Genomic DNA, 24,809 nt, shown 5'->3' on the forward strand with positions numbered 1-24,809 from the left:
ACAGAAGTCAAAAAAGCTAGGACTGAACTTTAGAAAGTCTGATGGGGGGGAGGGGCAGGACTGAAGACAAGGTAGATTAACCAAAAGCTGGCAAAGCAGCTGAGGTTCCCGCATGAGCTTCGAAGGAGAGAAAAGCTAGGTAGAAAGGCAGCTGGAACAGAGCCAGTGGGTCAAGATGAGATCACAGCAGCTTTTTCCTCTGGATTTTTTTTTTCCTCCCCTCAGATAGGATTTCTCTGTGTAGCCATGCCTGTCCTGGACTCGCTTTGTAGACCAGGCTGGCCTCGAACTCACAGAGATCCCCCTGCCTCTGCCTCCCCGAGTGCTGAGATTACAGGTGTGTGCCGCTGTGCTTGGCTCCCTTTGGGTTCTTAATGCTGACTCTGCCACGGAAACTGCAGTTCTGAGTCCCAGGCCTCTGAGGGATGTCAGGGCCCACTGCGTTACGCCCTGCTGTTTCATGTCTTCTCACCGTGGCTCCATCATGGCCTATAGAGAGAGGCTTCCCCCCACCCCACCCCCACTCACCCTCCTCACCTTCTGTGAACCCAGGCCTCGCTTTGTGCAAAAGCTGCAGACTTGTGAAGGGGACAGAAAGCACAGGCTGGGTTTGAGTCTGCCGCAGCAAAGTGCTGACCAGTGAGGACTGTTTATTAAGATCTTTATTCGAGGTGAGCTTGTGTCAGCTGGTTTATGGAGAGGCCCCCCGGTTTCAAGATCAGGCTTCCGTTTGTCTTCTTTGCTGAGCTGACAGGAGGACGGTGTGGAGAGTGCACCAGGCCCCCAAACATCTGCATTAGAGAATCAGCACTGAAGAGCCACAGCTCCAAATGGAATTGGAGTTCCGGCTGTGGAAGGCCCTTGTCTGTCAATAGATTAAGTTGCTATTTTTACCCAAAGAGGAAGCTAGCGGGAGGATAAATGAGTTAAGGACAGCAGAAACTGGCCTGCCAAGTTATTTCTGCATCGTCGCAAAAGGATATGGGGTGGACTTTTGTTTTGCTTTGTTTTGTTTTTGTTAATGGTGTTTGAAGAAAAGAATACTTAGAGAGCTATCTCATCTCAAATCTGGGTGCTCAGGGATAAATTTACCCTCCTCAGCGTGACCCCCCCCCTCCACCCACCACCCTACCTTGAGTAGGACTCTGAATTAGAAAAGATGAAAGCCTAGGGGCGGTCTGCCTCTGCTTAAAAGCCCAGGCCCTTTCTACCTTCTTATTTATACCTTCTGAGCTTCCAACTTCACCCAGGCGAGACAAGTCTTTGCAGAGGGAACTGTGATTATTGCCAGCACCACACAGGGGGGTGAGAACGGTGAGGGCAGTGAGTAGTTGACACACTATTAATCCCCACACTTTTCTCGGTTAGTGCTGATGAGACCTACTTGTGACAAACCTTACTGAAGAAGTGGCACTCATATAGAAACGGACACGAATTTGTAAAGACATAATTCTGTGAGCTGTGCGACCTGGACACCCTTAAGAAACCACCGCTCAGAAGATGTGGGTGGCCGAGTGATGAGGTGTGAGTTCTACAAACGTTTCTTGGCTCTTGGCGGGTTTAACTCGGGGGGTGGGGGGGTTAACCGTCCCGGAAATTCACCCACCACTAAAGCCATCTGAAGCCAGTGGCTTCTGAACTCATTGTCTCATGTCTGAGAAGAAGGAAATGTGGGCAAGGAGTGGCAGGATGAGAAGAAAATGAGAGAGAGTTCCTCCAGTGGGAGGGACTGCATGGGTGACTACCAAGGAAGAAGGGTAAATGCAGCCATGTTACCCTGACAGGGTGTGTGTTAGAGGAGGGAGGGGTTGGTGGTGTTAATGGATATTATGGCAGGAAATGGATGAAGATAATCTTTATTGGGACTGGTCACTTTTGAGCCCATGAAAGGCCAAGCCATAAGGAGTCTATACAGCCTATGTAAATCCCCTTGATTAATCAGTTACCGGTTCATTCAGGAGAGGAGTCTCTTGTGCTTTTTGATTTCATCTTGATCCACTGTTGGCCCTGCTCTTACTGTCTAAGGCAGTAGTTCTCAACCTTCCTAATGCTGTGACCTTTAAAAAAAAGTTGCTCATGTTGCATGACCCCAGTTATAAAATTATTTTCATTTCTGCTTCCTAACTGTAATTTTGCTACTGTTACGAGTCATAATGTAAATATATGTGTTTTCCAGTGGTCTTAGGCGACACCTGCAAAAGATTGTTTGACTCCCAAAGGGGTCAGAACCCACAGGTTGAGAATCCCTGGTCTAAGAGGCGCTAACCCTTGTCTCACAGCCATGCTTCCATCCCCTCAGCTCATCTGAGGTAACCCCCACCTCAGCTTCTGACAACACAGATTGTGTTTCACCCGGCTTTCACTCGCACACATGCTAGTATTCACTGTGCACCCTCCCGGGTCTAGCTTGTCGCTCAGCTTTAATGTGTGTGGCTCACCCACACGACCATGCAGAGCAGTATTTTGTATGTTTCGGATTTCTCATCCTCCCTGCTGCATGAATATGCTGCTGCCATTTATTTTCCCGTTTTAATGTGAATCGGTCTTATGCTTTACTTAAGGTTAAAGTTGAAAGTGCAGGTTGAAGGGTACAAGAGGCAAGAGACTAAAAATAACTTTCGCCAAATCCATGACTCCTGTGAAGAGTAGATGAGTAGATATGGGATTACAGCTCACACTGGCCTGACTGCAAAGCCCAGGCATTGGGTACCATGTTATCTTGTCTCAGAAAAGCAAGGTTTGCAGGGACTTCTCCCTGTTGGGTGAAAAGGTCCTTTGTCTTAATACTTTGGGAGGCTCGTGGGAGAGGGACGTTTGAACAATGTGGCATGGGTTCCCATCTTCCCATTCCTGTGGAATAATTCCCTCCAGGCATTTCACTCGGTCCAGCTGGCACTTTTTCTATGCTCTGTTACTTTGATTGGCTCTTCCAATAGGCCTGTCACAGTCTCCAGCACTGAGTAGCAGAAGCCGGAAGGGCACATAGCACCTGAGACCCAGAGAGATACTGAGCACAGGGCATACGCTTAGAGCCTTAGCTGTGGAGGTGAATTTGTCAGTGGGTTCACAAGTGAGAGACTGGGGTGAAGGTTCCCAGTTATTTATGTGTGCACACACCCATGTTGTTGCCTTGGCTGTCTTTCCTGCTCCCCATTTCTCCCGTGAATAGTCTCTGACGCCATTACCAGACTCTAAGGCGGACCATGTCCATGTCCAGTAAGTCAGCTAGCTGCGTCCTCATTAGCACTCTTACTGTCTGCACATTTGCTAGAAGGAGAAGAAAAGGAAAGAAGACTCTGAAGGAATATTTAAAGGTGCAGCGAGCTCTCAGTGGTTGATCTGGTGCTAACCGTCTGCCCTCTTCCATTGAATGGAAATTCATCGTAGATGGCCTATCAGCCCGGCACACAGAGAGCACGTAATGGGCATCCCTCTTGGCCCTTACAACCAGAAACTTCCCAACAGACCATCCACAAATGAGGATGTAAGAGACCACCTGTAGATGAACTATGAGGACCTCAAAGGTAAGATTTTAGTCCAGCTTGCTGCCCTGTAAATGGGCTCGGGATCAGCCGAGGCCGAAGCCTGTGTGGTTATCTGGTGGGTTCACAGGCGATTGTGAAGCAAGTGCATTCTCTGGAGTCAGTGAGCGTGGCTTGTTAAGGTGACAGAAGGCACCGGGCCAGCTGAGGTGGGAGCCAGTGGTCTCATTTACATGAGCACTGTGGTGGTACCCAGCCACCCCACCGGAACCACCCATCTGTGTCCTGCCGTGTCTGGGGAATCCTTGGCTTCTCTCCTTTGCCTCCCCTGAAAGGTGGGAGAGCCTGCTAGGAGGCCATTGGCACTCAGAAGATCTCAGACTTTAGAGCAGTCCTTTCAAAATTCATTTTTCTCAGAGACTGTGATAACTGTGAGTCTAGTTTGGACAGGGAGCTGATGAAACAGGTAGTCCGACATCAGCCTTACAAAGAATTATCACTATACACCAAACTCCAGCATTCTAGGATCTGCATAGAGAAAACAGGCTACAGCCATCAAGAGACGAGAGAAGAGAGATGAGAGCGGGGCTAGGTGTCTCCAAGGCCCCTGTCTCTGCCTGTGTGTTAGACTTGGGTCCACAGCCCAGACCTTTAGGATAAAGCCTTCTTCATGGTATAAGCTTGTTCAACTCGTTTTCTGGTCACTTGCAACCAAATATGCCATCCAAGTTTAGAACTTGAGTGCACAAGAGGCAAAGACACAGAGGATGGGCATAATTTCCCCATATTCTTGTTTGCACACCCAAAAAAGGGAGCTCCAGAAGAGGCATGCTGGGCTGTGGACAAAGGGGAGCGAAGGTCATGTGAAACTACTGACTATTGCTCTCTTAGTGGAGGTGGTTGGGGTTGTAGAGAGCAAATAAGTCTCAGCCCTGAAGACTGGCTGCAGCCCCACTCCATCTGGAAAGACTGCAAGTTTATTTAGCCAAATTCTGAAGCTCCCTTTTCCTCAGGTAGAACAGTCGTATGCAGCAAGATCATTAAAGGGCTGTCCTCAATGCTGTCTAGCTGTGCCTATGTCTGCTAAGGCAGGCATTGGTCCATAGGTCCCTGAGACATCAATGGCCACTGACTGCTGGGAATTTCCAGCTTCAGGAACTCATCAGCCCCTGCAGGTAAGACTTCATGACTCTATACTGTCACCTATGGTAGCCTTTAGGGATCTTGACTAAGGTAAATCCAGATCCTTGCCTTGATCCAGAAAAGGACTTCCAGGATGTGCCAATATGAAGCAGTGCTAGAGTTTATTAAAAGAGATTTCACTATAGATTTTAAGCCTGGGCATTAAAATAAAGAGAGGTGTGGGCTTCTTCAAGGAGAGTCCTGCTTCACTGTCGTTACCATTTTGGTGGTTTTTGAAGCTCTTAAAGGGCATTAAGGAGAAGCCTCTGAGGCGTTTCCTAGCGGAGGACATGATGACAGCTGACAGGGTGAAACCCTGGCTCACAAAGCTTGCATGGAAAGCTAATGTTTTTACTGTAAACAAAACTTTTTGTCTTGTTTGTGAGATTTCCCAAGAGATATCTTGGAAAGGAAAAAGGCCACCTGGCCTAGGCATGGCTCATCGCTATTTTAATATTCTTCTTCATATAAAAAGAATAGTGTCTTCAGGTCATTGGCCTTGGTAGCAAATGTTAATTATACTCAAATTCTTGACCTGAAGCTGATAAGAGGCTTCATCTAGACTTTGGAGTGAGTGGACACCTGGGTCTGTCCAGCACCACCCTCAGGCATGGAGATCTCCCCTGAAGCCCTGTCAGCCTTCCCCTGAAATTAGGAGGCAGAAGCCCCTTCTCTGTATGAGATCATCACTTACCCACTGTCTTTCCTCCTTTCTTAACCTCAAGGAATTCTCTTAGACATGTAAAGGTAAGGGCGAATATAGGGAGCAAGTCTGATATTCCTCCCTGTGGGCCTTGCCCTTTAAAACAAGGACAAGTCAGCAAAAAATGCCAGGCCTGAGAGTGGCTTTTGAACCCCTACTACATCCATCCCCTGAGGTGACAAACAGTAGATGACCTGGCTGCTTCCAGAGAGAGGAGAGCTGGCAAGGAAGAATGATGAGATGAGGGGGCTACAGAGAAGGTGGAGGGACATAAGTGAACTCTTCAAAGCTATTATCTTGATGCAAGATACTGGGCGCCTTCCTGCATGACGGAAGTACATATGCGTCATTAATTCGCTAGCTTCCTGTCTGTATCTCTGGGTTCCCAACTCTCTCTGCCTTCTGCACAAGGCACAGCAAGTTCTATATTTGAGCAGCTGTCATCCTCTGCATAGCCAAGCTCTGCAATGCGCAGAGGAAGCAAGCTAATCCAGCAACGGGATGATGGAGGTCAAAGGGTACTACATGAGGCTCTTCATTAAATGAAGAGCTGACAAATTTATGAAAATCATGCATCAGTTAATCCATTACTCATAATAATTAATAGTTAATTAACACTGAGATAGAGCCTGACCCTACTTTTCATCTCCACTAACTCTGAGTACCTATTTGCAGTCCCAGCTCCAGGGCAGAAAATGGAATGCACACGGACAGTGTTCAAGCCAGCCCAAGGCTAGTGGAGTAGATGAAATGAACCTTCTAATAATGGCAGGACTTCCTCCGAGTGTGCATGTGTATTTCAAAGTTTCTAGGATGGGAGAGGGAGAGACGGTTCAGGGTTGAGAGTGCTTCCTGCTCTCAAAGAGGAGCAGAGTTAGGTTCCAAGCACCCGCACAGGGCAGCCCACAGCAGCCTGTAACTCCTGAGCATCCAACCCTCTCTTGTGGATTCCACATGCACCTGCACTCACACATGCACATGTGCACACACAGAGACACGTGTGCACATCATGTAGAATAAACCAACTAGATCTTTATACTTTGGAAATCACGGCTGTAGTCAGTTCTTACAGTTTGTCATTGCCCTGGCATCCTTTCGAACACAAGCTTGGCTTTCTCTAGCAAGGCCACTCACCTTGACAGCTTCCAGTTCTTAAAGTGATCAGCTGGGTACCTGCCATAGTCAACGACCAGGCCAGCTGGGTACAATGGACTTGCTGTCCGGTGACCACATCTCTTATGTGGACATGAGCTGTGCTGCAGTGACTACCTCAAAGGTACAATATGTCTTCATAGACTTTATTACTGCTTTCTCTACCAGGTGGGTCCAACTTTTTGACATTGGAACACAACATATGTATCTACAAAGCTCATATCTGAAAACACACACACACACACACACACATACACAAACTTCATGTTTTAAGTAAGTTTGGGATTCACTATCTGGGCCCACATGGTCCATGGGCTGCAGGATGAATGTGCCTGCCTGGAACTCACCAACTAGACCTCCTCTTAGGAATTCTGCTTGGATACAAATCTAGACCCCAGTAAATCATAAAGTCAGTTCATTCACTCCTCCTCCCCACTTCCTGTTTCTCCCTAGTCCCTCCCTCTCTCCTGTTTTCTTTTTCTCTCCTTGCTCGCTGAACATGCGTGTGGCTGATGTCTCTCTTCGGCTCCATGGACCGTGTGAAGCATGTTGCCCTCCTGTCTAGGATCTGTGAACTGTGCACTGCTTCTATGACAGTGCAGGTCTTGTTGAATTCCTTCCTCTGTGACATGCCTGACTGATAATCCCAAATCTAGCCCTGGGTGCTTAGGCTAACTAGAAAAGGGAAAAAATAGGAAGCTGTATGAGTGTCCACTTTCCCAGATCTGAGGGCATATGAGAAAGTAGCCTTATGGTCCTGCAGCCACAGCCATTCTGCTCCTGTACCATCCCTTAACCACGATGGACTATGCCACTATCAATCCTTCCTCCCTTAGTGGTTCCTTGGCAAGTACTGGCCACAACAGAGAGAAAAGCCACCAATACAGAAGCTTTGTTCAGATCAATTTGCAGGTTTGGGATGCAATTTAGTTTTGTTTCTTCCAAGGATTACAACAGTATATACTGCTATAAAGAGTGGCTGTCTTTTCTATAACATTATTAGTCACTGGTGATTATCACCTGGATAATCAATAGTTTGGATTGGGGTGATCTTGTCCTCCTGGGGAGCATGGTAGTGTTTATGGTTTTGATCATCATGGACAAAGAGATGTTGCAGGAATCTCATGGAGAGGGGGGGGTCTAGAAATCTGCTAAATGCCTTATAACAAAGACTCATGTAACCCGCAGGGTCAGTAGTGCAAAGCTGAGAAACTTTGGCCTGGGTCTGTTTACTCACGTGTGGTTGTAGAGCATTCTATTCTAGTGCCATCGCTCATGTTTTATTTATTTATTAGCCAAAACAATCATATAAAGGTAAAAGTAAACCTTCCTGGCCAACTATTTGGTTTCCCTGAGGCAGAATTCATGTGGTAAATGTCAGTAAATGCTTGATTCCTTCACTTGCCAGTTTTCAAAATAATAAGGCAGTACTGTTCAGATGCGATAGTGCAGGCATCGGTAGCTACTGAAACATGTGGAGAGGTCCAGTGCTTTACACCCCCAAGTTAAGTGCTTAACGAAAGAAAGAAAGAAAGAAAGAAAGAAAGAAAGAAAGAAAGAAAGAAAGAAAGAAACCCATTGGTTATTTCCAGAACCCAAGTAACTGCACCTGGTGATGGCGGCAGGTGATGATGTAAGCAATTGCTAGGTCTCTGAGGGCAGGCCAGCAGCATTGCCTGCACACTGACAATATTGCCACTCAATGAAGGCAATCCTAAACAACATTAACAATGAAGATCATTCCCTCTGAGAAAATTTTTCCTCCCACCCTCTGGAATATCTCTGACTGGAGAGAAATCAGATACTTCATGGTTCCCACCCTCAAGTTGCCAGGAGCCTCGCAGAGAATGATAACAGCTTTATGAAGTGATGGGGTAGGGATTTCAACGTCAAGGGCAGGGTTTACCGGGGAGACGTCAGTGGAACTTAACTTCATAGGACCAGATCTGGGCTTCGTCCAGGCAGGGGAGAAGGAACAGACCCACAGCAACACTGAGGCAGGACGCGTGCTGCATAACACAGTCCCTGTGTGAGAGAGCTCAGGGTGCAGCTGGGCAGGCTCGTGCAGCAGCAGAAGTCACCTCCAGGAGGGCCTTGGTCCTGGAGCTAGTGATGAACAACAGAGCATTCTTTTTTCCTTACACCCTTCCTGGGCTATAACAAAATGCTGTATGTATTAGCTTCTTTTCTCTCTTGCCACTGTGACCAAAAACCAGACAAGAAGCAACTTAAAGGAGGAAGGATTTTGGCTCATGGTCTGAGAGGGGACTTTCTATTATAAACAGGAAAGGCATGGCTACTGAATAGCTGTATCCATGATGACATAGGCCCACAACTCTCAGATTTCAGGGGATCAGCAAAAAACTCAGACCAGAAACACAGCCAGTCAATAAACCTCAAATCCCACCATAGGCTCCATGTGGTGAAGATTCCACAACAGTGCCACCAAAAGAGACCAAGGATTTTCAACACACAAGCCTGTAAGGAACACTTCACATTCAAACCAAAACACCATACAGTCTACCCACTTGAAGTAAATTATTCAGTGGCTTTTAGTGTATTCGCAGCACTGTTTCTCCATCAGCACCAGTTTTGGAATGTCTTTTTTTTATTCCAAAGAGAAACCCCACATGACTTAGCTAGGATACTCCAATCCGTCTCTTGTTAAACAAAGTAGAGAGGGGTGAGAAAATGGGGATTTTCGTATTGGACATATTTTTTCTCTCACCTTCCACTTCCCAGCACCCAACATAACAGACACAAATGGACGACCCATCCATCCATTCATTCATCTTCAGGATGCGAGTGTAGGGACCTACCTGTAGCCCCAGAATCCTCACTCTTCACCAGCTGCGGCCACTCACAGTCATCCACTTGTGCACCAGCCCTCCCACACCCAGACCTTGCTTTCTCACCTTGGCAGGGAACACCTGAGGGAATGTTGCTGTGATGGCCTTTGCCTTTGGCAAGTTTACACACATCTGGACTTTGTTCCCTGGAGCCTGGGCTCAGCAGCTCTGCCCCCAGATTTCCCACCTCTGGGCTTGTTCATTATTTCTGAGAGCTAATTGACTTCCTCTCTGAATCCTCGCTGTATACCTACCCACCTTACCAAACCATCTACTTTTCCTTCCTCAAGATGGGGGAAGGAAACGTTGTTCCCAAAAACCAAAACATGAACCCATGACATACTTAATAATGACATAGTTCTTCCAAGTTCTTTCTAGGCTCTAGAAAACATGGTCCTCGTTTTAGAGATGGGAAACACATGGGGCTCTGAGAGCTTTTGTGCTGTTTCTAGGCCTGTCCCACACACAAATGGAAGCACCTCCTTGCAGTGGAAGGCTGTGACACTGCCATCCATGAGGAGGGCTCTAAGCACACAGCGATGCCTGCTTCTTGTCTCACAACAGATCTGTGCGCAGGACTAACGGAGCATGTCTGGAAGGTCAACCGAGTCCCAACTCCCTGTGACTTTCTGCCTTGCTACCCTTAGCTTGGGCTTTCATCTTCATGGTCAAAACTTCTCCTCCAGATTCTAGCTTTTTACCAAAAAGATAACAGCTTTTCTAAAAGTCTTGTTCAGTAGGCAGCTTCATCCATTTTCTATTGCCCGGACAAACTACTAGAGACTAGCAGCCTATGAGTAAGAGAAATTTGTTTGGCCCTTAAGGCTCTGGAGACTGAGAAGGCCAAGAGCAAGACATCTGGTCAACATCTGTCGAGAGTATGCTTAGTCTGTTGTAACATGACAGAGGATGACACAGGGAGATAGAGCCACTGGCGTCATCACGAGGACCTCACATTCATAACCTCACAGGATCTCTCCTAGTGGCTCACTCTACCAAACACCATTAATGTATAAATTTGGGGCTTAAATTTCTAACAAGAATGAAGATATTTCCAGGTCATAGCGGGAGGTATCAGCTCTATTGTAATGTTTCTGCTATAAACAGAACCCTATGCCTCTTGTATAAGACAGAACAAAATGGGTATTGGGGATGAGACCTGCAGTGTTGAGCTGATGTTTCTGATCTTGTCCTGTCACATCACCCCTAAACAGAATCCAGTTCCTCTGGCCTCTCAAAATGCAGCTGGCCCCACATCCAAGCCTGGCTGCTTCTCTCTGGCTCACCACGTTCTGCTGGATTAAACCACCAAGCAGGGCCTCTATTGGCTGTGAGCTGAGTGCAGAGTCCCATAGGCAGCTGCTAGGCACCCAGCCTGACCTAGCCTGATTGTAACCACCTTGAGTGGTTAAATCTTCCACTGTGTAGCTCTGGGCAGTTTTCTTCACATGATTTCCCAGCCATCAACACAAAAAGAGTGTCTGGTGTCCTTGAAACTACAACACTACCATACGACATGGGATAAGCCAGGTACACTCAGACTTGGATAAAGTCCCTTTTGTCCTGACAGTAGATAAGCCTTTCCTTCTGAGTCACAGGAACCAGCTGCTCTTGCTTGCACCTAGACCCACACACTTCTGTCGTAAGTCCCTGCTTCACTGCATCCTGTCTGCTTCCCTTCAGTCTCTGGCTCCTTGGAGCCAGTTCTCATGGACCGGGGCCAGGGAAGAGGTGGGTCGTTTTTATTGATTTTGCTGCTGGCGAAAGTCCCTGCTTTGAAGAGAGTTAAAAAGTCCCGGGGATACGCAAGGTAGCCCCCCTGGCTCTCTGCTTCCCAGCACTCACTGAGCTGCAGGCCTTCATGAAAGCGCGTCCAATGAGCTCATTTCCAGATGTGCCAGGAGCCCCCTTTGCAGAAACCAGACCCACAAGGCCTCCGACATAAATTATGTCTTAATTACCATTATGAGATGAATGGGAAGATCTGAGCGGCACTAACCAGAGGGTGGGGGATGGGAGCCAGGAGAGATTCAGGAGATTTGAGGAAACAGAGGATACAATAAAAAGTCTAGCAGAAACACCCAAGTTCACACATGCCTGCCTTACCCTCCATTGCCTTTAGTTGATGGGCCCAAATGGCCTAGGAAGCTTAGTTGTGTGACAGAAAGCCTGGCAAGGTTGTATTTTTCCAAGAGGAAAATGTATGGCCCGGTTCAGCTGCCCACCCCAAGAAGCCCTGCTCCTGAGGCTTGGTCAGTGAGGGTTACATGGTATTAAACCTTGTCACATCCCCCTTTCACATTGAACCCAACATGTCCCATGTTGCTAAGAAGAACACAGCATTCCTGGGTCCCTCAAGTCAAGTAGGGTCAACTTGCCCAAACTCTCAGAAAATTAAACAAGGACAAGCCTTACTGAGTATAAAGCCATCTTGTGTTTTCAGAGAGTATCCTTCAAAATTGTGGCCCCTAGCGAAAACTGTAACACTATTTAAGAAGTACCAGGCACTAGGAAGGATGTGAGTTTCTAGAATTCTGGCTTTTAGGCCTGAATTCTAGGCTAGCCAGAACACTTCCTGCCCATCTATTGGCTGTCTCAGGTAGGAAAGGAGGATTTAAATTAAGGATGATTAAAAACCACTCCTGTCTCCTATTCTGTGTGCTCAAGTGCAATAAAGCACGTGGGTCTTTCTTTCTGCATGAATTCTCTTAGAGAAAAAATATGAATCAAAGATGCTCACGATAATGATGGTTGAGTGGTTACCATGAGCCCTTGCAAAGCACTTTTAACCTGTTAGCTCTTAATCCTCACAGCAATTCTATTATGGAGTGATACTAACAGCGCAAACCTACTAATGAATTAAGAAGAGTATGGAGAGATAAGTAGCTAACCACCACATTTCTGCTCAGGGTAGTCCAGACAAACCTTCAGTTTAACAAGCCCAAAGCTGAGCTTCCATCTCCCCTCCTCTACCTCATACAAACATACCCTTCCAGTCTTCCACTGTCAAATAACTAGCAATCCCCACACTTCCTACAATCCAGACCAACTGCCTTTGCTGTCCCCCCAACCCCAAGGCCCTACAAGACATGCTGTCTTTTCTTTCTAAATGAGCTAGCTGCTTAGGATTTTTAAAACAGTTTTGCAAAATTTAGATGCCAAAAAAAAAAAAAAAGAGGGCATTCTCCATTTCATTCCATTACAACTTGGAATTTATTTAATTACAGAAGAAGCGTCGGCAATAGATCAAGTTGCCACTGTCACATACATGATCTCTGTACTCAGACCTTTTTAGTGGCTTCCCATCTCACTGTGGCTGAAATCCAAAGTCGTTTACCTGTAAGGTTCTCCTCCACTGTCCACCCCTCTGGTACTCCCACGAGCCTCATTCCCCCAGCTCTTACCCCAACTCAGCCACACTGGCCTCTTCCTCCTCTTCTCAAGCACACCAGGCCCCTCCCTCTCTCAGGCCTTGCCTGGCCTGCTCTTTCTTCACACACCCCAGCCTCTTTCCTCACTTTCTTCTGAACTCCGTACCTTCCTCTTCTGACCAGGTTAAGTGACGCTTCTCCCATGCTCCTGAGTCCTCCTGGCTTGCTTTATCCTGGTTTGTTTTCATCTTCGGTGGGTATCTGTGTCTGACATACAGTATATGCTGTGTTTATTTTCATCCCCATTTATTCCTCACAAAGTTAAACTTTACAAGGACAGACAGGCTACTGTGTACACTGCGAAGTCCCCAGAGCCAGGGACAGTGTCTGGTGGCATTCCAAAAAGGCCACTCAACAGACCCAAAGTGGCCTTTGTTTTCTAAACCTAACTCTTTTCTGATATTTGTGACTAGTGAGTTTTTGGCATAGCAAGAGAGCCCACGATCTCTCACATGAAAGAGGGTGGGGAAATAATGCCTTTTGTATGTCACCTGTGCTCTTTAATTACCTATAACACAACCCACTGTGGATTTCTGAATGATACAAGGCATTTAAGCCACCAATTACCTAATTATTTGACTCTTAATGAACTCATTAGTGAGTGCTTGTGACAGTATAGACTAAGGCTGAAGGGATTACCGTCTCCTTCCACACCAAGGCGAGTCACATACCCTAATATAAACAAACAACAAAGTGATTTGTTAAAGACAGATAATGAGTGCAATATAATGATGAAAATAAACTTTTAAAAAGCCATTTATTTACTTCAGAGCTACCTGTGAGAGATGGAAACTGCCGTTACTGCTACAATTATGGCAGAGAGAAGTCAAACAGTGCTGGAGGGTGAAGAGTGAATCCCAAGGCACACTCATTTCCCAGGTGAGGAATTTTATGCTCATTAGCAGGTACTTTCCAGTTCTTGGCATTCGGGAGTCTTGGATAGATGACTGTGAATCACCATCAGAAAGCCATAAATGAGGCAATGGAGTTAAAACAGCAAACGTTCAGAATAGACATCTGCTTTAACCACATGACAACATAATTAATTATCCACACTGGGATAATTTTGACAGGGAGAGAAAAATAAACAAACACTATATAATTTTTAAGGGTGCATTTGTAGATTGACAAATTGGTTTCACTAATGGTAGGTCTATAAAATCATTTAAGTCATAAATCACTGCCAAAGGCAAAATTATTTCTCAAAATTAAAAGGGCGATGTGCATTAAAGCGAAAGTTTTAAAGTTTATTAGATTCATTTGTCTAGGTAGTTTTAAAACAGTATTAAGCAGAATATCATCCCTGGCTTCTAATCACTTATTATAATAGTTGTGTGATATCTCCATATATGATAATATGTTGATGGTATTTTTTTGTAGAATATATCTCAATATGTGAATAATTTTCATAAAATCACCTGCAATCTTTTCTAATGTTGAATTGTGTATTTCATAAGTGTGAAGTTACTGACACTCAATGGACTCTTCTGCCCAGGTGTTGTTTACCCTGAGCAGTTCTGGTATTGAAGCTGGGGCCTCACACCTGTTGGGACCCTACTCCACTCTTAGACCACAGCCACAGCAAGAAATCGTTCTCTCTACAAAAGCACCGCGTGAACTGAGAACACATCCTACAAAGTGGAAGATAGTCTTGGTTCTCACGTCTCTTATTCAAATGTGTTAACATCTCAATCCAATCCAAATCTCTTTTTTTTTCTGGTTGAGCCCCAAACTTGTGGTCCTCTTGTTTCAGCGTCCAAAGCACTAGGCACATACAACCATGTGGGGTCCTTTGCTTGTATTCTGTCCCTGGAAGAAACAGCTCTCGTGGCTAAGAAATAAAAGCCGTGGTTTATTCTGGAGCAAATATGAGTGACCGTGGGCAGGAATGTACATTTAGAGCTCCACAAATTCAATGTTTCAATAAGAAGAGTTTTTATAGTAAGAGAACAAAAAGAGTTTATAAGTCAAGGGATTGTAAAATAGATTGGTAGCAGTATCGGAGGGCTGGTTTCCAACAGGGTGAGGAAATCTTCTGATTGACCTCAAATGCTACCGGATGACATTCTCAGCTCTGGGGTTGGTAGAAGCTCATGGTCTGCTAAGTTAACAGACTCCAAAAGGCTTTTAGTCATTATCACAGTATGTTAGTGTTGAGATAGGGTTGGGCAAGGCATAGCTATTTAGTGGGTTAATGCTGGCCCAAGATAAGGTGCAATTAGACCTGGACCTGCAACTTTCCAACCTCACCACAGCGTCACTGCAGTCCTCAGTCAGTCTTGGCTGGCACAGCTTCTGCCCAGGGATTCTCATTCACAATCCGGAGAGAGCTTCTCTGGCAAATGATTTATAAAGCAGAGCTTATCCACTGAGCTAGCTGCTTATGATTTTTAAAACGATTTTGCCAAATTTAGATGCCAAAAAATAAAGGGCATTCTCCATTTCGTTCCATTACAAATTAGAATTTATTTAATTACAGAAGAAGCATTGGCAATAGATCAAGTTAATACAAAGCAACATTAACCCCACATTTAAGTAATATCATTTTTTCTACACTTCCTTTGGTTTCCTATGTGGAAGTTCTTCTTCCTCTTCTTCTTCTTCTTCTTCTTATTATTATTATTATTATTATTATTATTATTTAGGATCAGCTTATGAAGAATCAAGTGTCACTGTGGTTTTTTTTTCTTCAAACAAAATTTGTTTTCTGCTACTTCTCCTCACCTCCTCCCTCTCCCCCACCAGAAGTCCTGTTTTCAACAATTATATTTCCCTAAAAGCTTAAAGAGCTGAAGTTCTTTGGTTCACAGTACAGCCAATCTTTGCTTAAAGATTTACTAGCTGATTTGGACAAAATGCAAACAATTTTTAGGGAACTCATTTATTTTAAGAAAGGGGGGGGGAGTAAAAGGTCAGTGTCCTCTTGGTATGCTGGCGTTGGTTTTCAGAGTGGCCTTCCAGGGAGGGCCCAGAGTTTCTGAAGTCTAAGAGCAGGAAGAAAAGGGGAAAAGGCTCATTCCGCCATGCACGGCGTGTTTTCAGCTTGCCTTCATCTCAATCACAAATATTTTATAGTTCGATTTCTCTGTGTATAAATAGAAATGTTTATGTCTGTCAACTGTGGCTTCTGTTTGGTTAGGAGACTCTCACAGCTGATTTGGGTGCAATTACAAACGATGAATACACTGCACCCAGTTCCAAATAGTTCCCTGTTCCGTGCATTTCTTAACTTAGTTATAATACTCTCTCCCACTTTACTGTGCTTTCAAAATCTATCTCTTGTTGCGCTTGTCTTGAATTGTTTATCGTTTGTCTTTCTTTGATAGAATGAACTCCCAAAGCCTTTACTTTGATCCCGTAACTTAAGTGGGGAAAAAAAAAAAAGTCAAAGTATTGTTTCATCTAATTGGTTTTGTCATGAAGTAACTGATCTAAATAAGTATTGTTTAACCATGTGTGAAGTTCTATGAATGGAGCCATTTGATCATACTAGCAGCACCAAAAAAAAAAAAAAAAAAAAAAAAAACATCTGAGCAAAATACCATAAAAGAATAGTCATGTTTTTAGATGAGCAAGTCATATTTCCGGCGTGCCATGTAAACATAGTGACATATGTTAAAACTAATTTTTAAATAACTTTTGAAAAAGGGATGTTGTCTTCTGAGTTTACATATGATCAGTATGTCCCTGCTATTTGTGCCAAATGACAGCAAGAATATGAAGGGGATTCACAGTCATCGCTCACTATTTTGAGAAATGGTTATTTGGTATTTAAGTTTTTATTAAAAGGATGCTTTTAGCTTAAAGAGTTTGTGTTTGTTTTGGAAAAAAAAAATTCACAAAGGTTATGAAGAAGAAAAGAGTGTCCTGCCAGCAAATCACTGACCACACGTGCGGGCCTGAGTCTGCATCTCCAACATATCTACAGACAGCTGGGCGCGCAGCATGTCTGTAAACCCAGAACTTGGAAAGAGGAGAAGGTAAATCCCTGGAGTCCGGTGAGGGATTCTGTCCAAAAATAATGAGGTAGAGGATGAGAGACGAAGACACCCAGTGTGTCCTTCTGGCCTCCATTCACATGGCACATGAACACATACACGCGCACACACACACACACACACACACGTACACACATACACCCACTCACAAAGTCAAAACAAGGAGGGGAAAATCTATCACCTACATAAACAAAGAGAGCCACCCTTGTTCCTGCACATTGCTTCCAGCCTCTCTCCCCTATACCAAAACATGTGGCTGATGGAGTCCTGGGCTCTGTAACACTTGCTCACTTTATTGGTTCTGGGCTTCTGGAGGACCCTGACTAACATGCTGGCCTTGGACAACGAAACGACGGAGCCCTCCAGAAACAATCTATCGGGCCGACAGCCTGTCTAACCTCTGGAGTGTGACTGGATACATCGCTACAGTTTTAAGCTACCCGCTCTATGTTGCTTGTTACGGCAACTGTGAGACGCCAACGAATGGCTCTCTCCCCTCAGGGGAGCCTCACAAGTCCTCAGAGCTGCTTCTGACTTACTCTGAAGACAGCCGTATCTCTCGGTCTTAGCAATGTGGTAAGTACAATTTTTAAAACTCTTAGACTCCCCTGGAACTGACCTGATACAGGAGCAATTTTGACTTTTTTTTTTTTTTTTTTTTTTTTTGTAACACAAAAAACTTTGGTACCCACAAAGGGGGCCAAAGAGGATACAGATGGTTATGGTTGTGTTGGAGACAGGATTACTTTTGATACCTCGGACTTCTATGTGAGCTGTCCCCCAAGTCCTAAAGTACACCCCTCCCAGACTCCACCTCTCCATGAGAAATGAACATATAGCTTCATCAGATGCCCATGGTTTCATAAAATGTCAAGGAACTTATGTTCTCTGATCATCTCCAAATCCCTTTCTCTGCTTTAAAGAAGCCTTACTGTTCCTCCAGAGCATACCTCACAGGGACAGGAAGTTGAGGGAGAATGTTCTGAAGGCCTAAGAAGAAGGAGAAGAATGTCACGTTACCTAGCAGGTAACAGGTTAAGGCTGAACTTGAGCCTTAGGCCATTCCTGAGACACCCGGGACTTATTCCCTCCAACCACCTTTCTCTTCATGTTCCTCGGGTACTATCCAGCGCTGCCTTCTCTCTGTTCCTTAGCGATGCATGAACATAGTCACTGGCCTTCTAAAACTTCATCATTCGTCCTCAGACGCATTACTTAACCTTTATGTGTAAGCAGGGCCTTCATTTGGAAAATAAGTGTGATAGTATTCAGCCATAACGTGGAAAGGAGTTTAAAGGAAAAAGAGTGAAGCCGCAACACCAGTTACACACATTCTCCATAGACCTCAGAAACATTAAGGTAAATGAGAGACAGCAGAAGGCACACGTGTCAGATGCTTTCATCTAGATGGAATATACAAAGTAAGTAAATTCAGAGAAACAGGACGTACCTTGGAGCGTACCAGAGGAGGGAAAGCTGGGAAACAAGAGGGATTCCGTAACGGCTTAATGAATCACTAGGTTGGATTATGTTCCTCCAGGAAAAGGTAAAAAGTATAGACCCAAACAGCTGAGAATGTAACTTCTATAGATATTGACTGCATTGATGGTCCCCAAATCCAGTACAACTGGCATCCTTTCAAGAAGCAGGAATTTGGACACAAAGATGAATATGGGGATGACAGTATGCACATACACAGGACAGTTCCCTTAGGATGAGGATGTTGGAGATGCAGACAAGGGCCAATGGATCATTAAGACTGTAGTCCATGCCAGAAGCAAGACAGAGGCACGCGGAGAGTCCTCTCAGCCTCACAGGAGGTCCTGCATCACCTGAGGGCCTTTCTGCCCGCAGCACTATGAGGGGACACTTCCCGTTATTTGAATTCTCTAGGTTTACAGTGTGTCATTAGAGCACACTGGGGAAGTGAGATGTGCAGTTTCCTCTGGGGGTGATGAAAATGCTCCAGAACTAGACAGAGGGAGAACGATATGTTGGAACTGTATTGAATGTCATTGACTTGTCAATTCGAAGTGGCTAAATTTGATGTAAATTTCACCTCAGTAAAGTGGATGTCCATACACACACATGCTCATGCACACAGACAAACACACACTCGCATACACGTACACACACTAACATGTACCACAGTGAGGTGCTGAGGGTTTTCATTGGTTCAACCCACAGGAACTCAGACACAGACCCCGCAACACACAGACCTCTGGGTGAGCGCTGCAATATTTTCCAGTCTTCCAACGAACTTTCCACCTTTAGACCTCAAATAAGGAACAAGCAACTGAACCCCCAAACTGTGTTCCCTTTATGTAGACCCTTCTAGCTCTCTCCTGCTAACTTAAGCCATTGAAGACGACGATGAGACATTTCACAGCAACTCATTTTTCCAGGAGTTTCCCATCCGGAAGATAAATTCTAGCTCCCCTCCCCGAGGCCACCCTGACACCAAGTATTCAGAAAATTATATTGGGCCAAATCTGTAAAAACTTCAGTTATTTCCATCTCAGCCTGCAGAGAACCTGTGTGCAAGAATGAGCCCATCAGCTGCTAACAGCAGACAAGCAAGCTGTCTTTCTCCCAGTTGCCCAAACGGAAATCCACACACCTGACCTGAGGTACAGGCTCCAATCGCAGGGTCACTGTCCTCCACACAGTTCATTTCATACGGGTGGGTGGACAATCTGCTGAAATGATTAAAGACCCAGGAAAAGTAAAGAGGGTTTTAATCACCCACAGAAAAATTACTGACTCACCTTAAAGGGGCATTGCTTCCCCCATTCCACCTCCCAGAGTGATGCAACAGGAACATGGAAAGCTTTGCTTTCTGTTGAAAAGCCAGCCCGTGAGAGATTCGGTGTTTTGTGAAATAGGAAATTGATCAAGGGAGAAAAGGGCAAGGGAGAAGAATTGTGCAAGGGAACTAGAGCAATGGAAGGTAAAATTCAAGGAGACACATTAGACTGCAATGGTCGATTTGAATCAAGCATGCCATAGATTTGGGGCCAGCGTTTTTGATAATATATGCCTCAAATTATGTCCTACAGAACTGCAGTTAACATGGCCCAGCACATGTCAACCCAGTGTGTCTTCGTGAAAGCCCCCTTCTCCAGTTATTCATATTTTACGGTTTTTACGCTGGGTGCCATCTGTGAGCATGTAGGGAAGGGAGCTACAGCTCTCAGCCCTGCGTCTGGCCAGCAGCTCCAAGCACTGGCTTCAGCCACACATCTCACACCGGATACATATTTATGTCTGAGTTGTGTTCTTCTCCACCAATACGCACTGTGGAGTCTCCGTGTCACTCCCTTTCCATAGAGGAATCAGCTAATGCCACAGTCAAACACTGCTGGAGGAGGAAAGGAAAATGCTGTTTTCCAAACAACAGCGAGTTCAAGACCTACGTGGAACATGGGACTCTCATCACCACATTAACAGGCTGCTGGGGAAAGAGTTCTCCTCACTTTCATCTGTCATCACTATCACAAAAACGGAAGCTGCATTTACAAACATACTGTCTAAGATAAGCCATGTGAGAAAATCTGCAAGTCAAATTAATAATAATGATGAAAAAAATAACGATTGAAGTAATTGTAACCTCTACTCCCAGCACACCTAGACCAAGCCTTGCACTGAATAGTTTCTATAATTTATCTGTTTTAATCCTTCCAACCGCCCGACAGGATACATGGCATTATCCCCATTTTGCAGATGATGTAACTGAAGACTCAGGGAATGTTGCCAAGCTCATGGGCTGTTAAGTGGAGCCAGCAGCTAGCCCTCCAATTTAAGTTTCTCTAATTCCAAACCCATGATGCTGATTATAGAGTTGTCTGCCCAGAGGCAGGTTTTCCCATACCTGCTGGTCATCTCCCCTCGGTGAATACAGATTCTTTCTGTTACAGGGGGCGATTTTGCTGCAGTTTCCATTGCTGTGCTTCTGTGTGACCAGGACTGCTGCTCTGACATAGGCAGACGCCTGGTTAATGAAGGAGGTAAGCGAGTGTGCTTGCTGGCTGGGTTTTAAAAGAAAAGCCCAAGAGTTAAAAACAAGTGAATATAGTTATTGCAAAGACAAATAATAAAAATGGAGAGCCCCTGAAAGTATTGGAAGGGAAATCTGGGTGCCCTGCAGTTAAGATATAATTGCTAAAGAAAGGAAAACAGAGGGCTGAAAGGGATGAAGAAACCCAACCCACAACCCTGAAATCTAAGGTGAAGGCAGAGATGAGAAAATGCTTCTCTTAGGTAATTAAAACTAGAGTCTTCCAAGATATGAAGTTAGACACCTGAAAATTATATATTTCTAATTTCTAATCCATATACTGGAGTGCCATAGGCTAGGCAGCCTCCCAGGTATTAATGAAAAGGCTGCAGCAGGAGGCCTAAAAAAATCACTGCAGCATGCCAAAGCTAACAATGTGAGCCCAGAAAACCCAGGAAAAAAAATGGCCAAGTAAATTTCCTTGAGAGGTTGATTTTTAAATTGTTCTCAAACCGGCACGACTTCTCTATACTGCCATATCTGTATGTCTGAGTATGTCAGTATGTCCACATGTCTGTGCTTGTCTGTGTGTCTGTGTGTGTGTGTGTGTGTGTGTGTGTGTGTGTGGCAGGGTGGGGCACGGGGTGATTCTAAGAATATTTTCCGGATGGCATTCTCTTTCTTTGAAAGGTACCTTATTATTCTTTGATCTGACATCACCCCAAAGTTGAGCTAAAGTCTAATGACTTCCCACACTTAGCAAGACTGGATCAGTTCCGGTACTTAGACCAAAATGGATGTGCAGCCGGAGACAGACGAACCCACTTCTGCTTTGGGCAGCCTGTTACACCGACTTCTAAGCCTCTAAAGAGCCTGGGTGTTACAGAGCCGGGGTGTGAAAGGCCAGCACTGCCTAAATCCTGCTTCCTGGTTCTGTCTTCTCCTCAGGCAGAACACAGGCTTTCTTCCAAACCTCTCTCCATGTCTAAGCCTGCTCGGCCCCTGCTGGTGGGGTATAAATTAATCTCAGCTCTGTAGACAGCATTTTGGCTATGTGCATCAAAAATATCAATAATATCCTCTTCTGAAAACCACACAGAAATATAATATGCACAAAAGATTTATGGCTGAAAATGTTAATTACAGAATCAGTTAAAACTGGAAGGAAAAATACAGTGTCCAATTATGGAAGGATGTTTGGGCAAATAATAATCCATCCATTTATGTAAGGATATTTTTATCATTAAAATGATTATGATATGCTAAAATAAAAAGGAGCTATGAATTCATTACAGTAAAAATTCCGCCATAAAAATACCACCCACAGGATGAAAAGTGCCAAATATATTTATTTCTACATAGCTGAATTCTGTTTATATATATAAAGGAAATAACATTTCTTTCTTAGGTATTTTTTCCTTTTTCTTATCCAACTTTTATATAATGGATGCTAATGTCTTACTTGAAAGTAGAAATGTCAAGTGGGAAGACCCAGATACTCCACAGCTTCATGACCTCAGCCCGGGACTCAACACCCCTGAACTATGGGTCCCTCTCCAATGACAGGAAGATCACTTGTTGATGAAAAGAGTCAGTATTAGGAAGGCACTGACAAGTAGTAAATGCTAGGTAAATATTGCCCATTATTATCAGGCATTTATTAAGCACCTATCACATGCAAATATGTAACATTTTGACACAGACAATGGCTCCATATTCTTAAAGAGGGAAAACAGAACTGTAAACAGATACTGACGATTCTAAGAGGTGAACTCGGGAGAGTACTGAAAGAGCATAGAAGTGAGTCCAGTCATGTCAACACAAGAATTTTCACACCCATTGTCCACTGTCGTTAATACTAGAATCCCTCCAACAGTCTGACACCCAAATACCATTTAACGTTTATATGTTTAAAGTGACTTGATGGAAAGCAAATATCCACAGATTGACTGTCCCCAAGGCAGACAGGACAGAAGCCCATCCCCGCAAGGGTATAGAGCATTTTGATGTCCGCCCATGGCTGTAATCTGCACCACCATCCCAGGTCATCCTCACAGGGGAACCTCTAAAAAAGTGACCTCTATGAAAGCCTAGAGGGGCAGAGTGAGCTGGCACAGTCACTCTGCAAGATGGAACAAAGACACGACACACGCCCAGGTACATCAGGAAGCAAATTGGCATCCCCAGAGATGCTACCGAAAGGGCCTCCCATCAGAAAGTGCTCACCTGCTGCCGCTTGGGCCTTGCATGTCGTCCAAAGAGCCACGTGTGAAGGTTTGCTCTGAACAGTACCAGCAGATGGTACCGTTATGAAACGGTGGACCTGGTGGAGCAGATTAAACCTTTGGGAGCATGTAGCTGAAGGAGAGACTGGTACTGCAGCCGCTTCCTGCCTCTCCCCCTTTGGTTGCTAATGGTATGGACTGTTGCCAGTCATGTGCTCCTGCCATGGGGCAGGGCCTCACCATAGGCCCAAAGGCAATGAGTCCAAGCAGCCTTGGACTGCTGTATACATACATACCTGGCATACATGGCATACATCCATACCTGTATGCCAAAAAAGACCTTTCCCCCTTGAAATCTTAGCGTCGTTGGGTATTTTTCATAGTGGTGGAAAACTGACTAGAACATCACGCTTTCATTTATTCTATCATCTTTACTATCCCTATCACGTATCATTTGATGACACAGATACTGTTAAAAAGTTTCTGAGGTTTATATATCACTCCACCCAGTGATATAATCTTATGGGATCACTGTCATATATGCAGGCCACGTCTCATGACATATGAATAAAAGTTTATAGAAGGTAGAGGAAGAAGGAAGTGAAGAGGATTTAGAAGATTCTGAATCAGCCTAACATGATGATCTACACAATAAAGTTAGGATCAGAAACAATTTCTCCATAATCATCTGTATTTAATAAGGTGAATTTTCCACTCACAGTAGAGGCAAAAAGGGTTTCACATACCAATAATCACACAGACAGTTGGGAAAAGCCAAGCATGAAACCCTAGAAAGAAGCCATTTGAATAGCCCACTCTTAAGAGCTCATCTTTTTTAGCAAGAACCAAGGAATGAGACACAGACTTCTTGTTGACCTCAAGACTCTGAGATCAGGTACATTTTTGTACTTGTTAACTCACCTTTCGTTTACATCTGACAAGCACTTTTGAATCTATAAGCCATCCCTGAAGGCTTCTTAGTCTTACTGAGAAATAGCAACGCGGTCTGAGGAAAAACAATACTGAATTTGAAATCAGTTACCTGGCAGTGATCCTGACTCAACTTCTGGTTAGTTGTTGGACTTACCAATTGGCTTGAGCACCTCTTAGCTTTACCTTCCCCGCCCCCCCCCACAACACTGACGTACTGACGGCCACCCCTTTAGATTGCTGAGAAGTCAAATGCAATGCATGATGCCTTTTGATACCTGCCGTAAAACGGCGAGGTTCATAAACACGACGGCCTTCTGAATAAAATAATGGATTTTTAGAGCTCAAATACATCCTTACACACTAATCAGAGGTCGAGCAGAGTGACTACTTGGCAATGGTGCCAGTCAATTGGACCATTGCTGAAGTCACTGACTGCGATGGTTAATTAAGCTGACAACTTGACTGAACTCGTAATCAGTCACCTGGAGGAGACACCTCTGCACACATCTGTTAGAAGATTCAAAAAGGTTCAGCTGAGGAGAAAAGACCCACCCTGAATGCTGGTGGCACCATCCCAGGGACCTTACTGAGTAAAAGGGCACAAAGGGAGAAGCCTTCCAAGCCAGCATTGATCTCTCTCTCTCTCTCTCTCTCTCTCTCTCTCTCTCTCTCTCTCTCTTTTTGCTGCCATCCCTCTTGATGTAAGCAGGCAGCCTCCTGCTGCTGTGCCTTTCCTGCCAAGATGGACTGACACTCAGACCGGGCAAAATAAACCCTTCCTCCCTTAGTTGCACCACACCAGTTTTTTTGCTCACAGAAGTGAGAAACACAATGGATACACCAATAGACATATTTCC

At 44.8% G+C, this 24,809-nt stretch overlaps 1 long non-coding RNA gene across 2 annotated transcripts in view; it reads left to right on the top strand.

The window, feature by feature from the left end:
- Positions 1–24,809, top strand: part of LOC132649191 (uncharacterized) — a 57,282-nt gene that overhangs the window by 16,765 nt on the left and 15,708 nt on the right. For both annotated transcript variants that reach the window (XR_009587634.1, XR_009587633.1), the window contains exons 2-5: positions 1,369–1,522; positions 3,388–3,524; positions 13,570–13,678; positions 20,715–20,804. This is a non-coding gene — a long non-coding RNA (uncharacterized LOC132649191). The remainder of the gene's footprint in view (positions 1–1,368; positions 1,523–3,387; positions 3,525–13,569; positions 13,679–20,714; positions 20,805–24,809) is intronic.

This window comes from Meriones unguiculatus, chromosome 19, assembly GCF_030254825.1.
Source record: "Meriones unguiculatus strain TT.TT164.6M chromosome 19, Bangor_MerUng_6.1, whole genome shotgun sequence".
NCBI classification, from domain to species: domain Eukaryota; kingdom Metazoa; phylum Chordata; class Mammalia; order Rodentia; family Muridae; genus Meriones; species Meriones unguiculatus.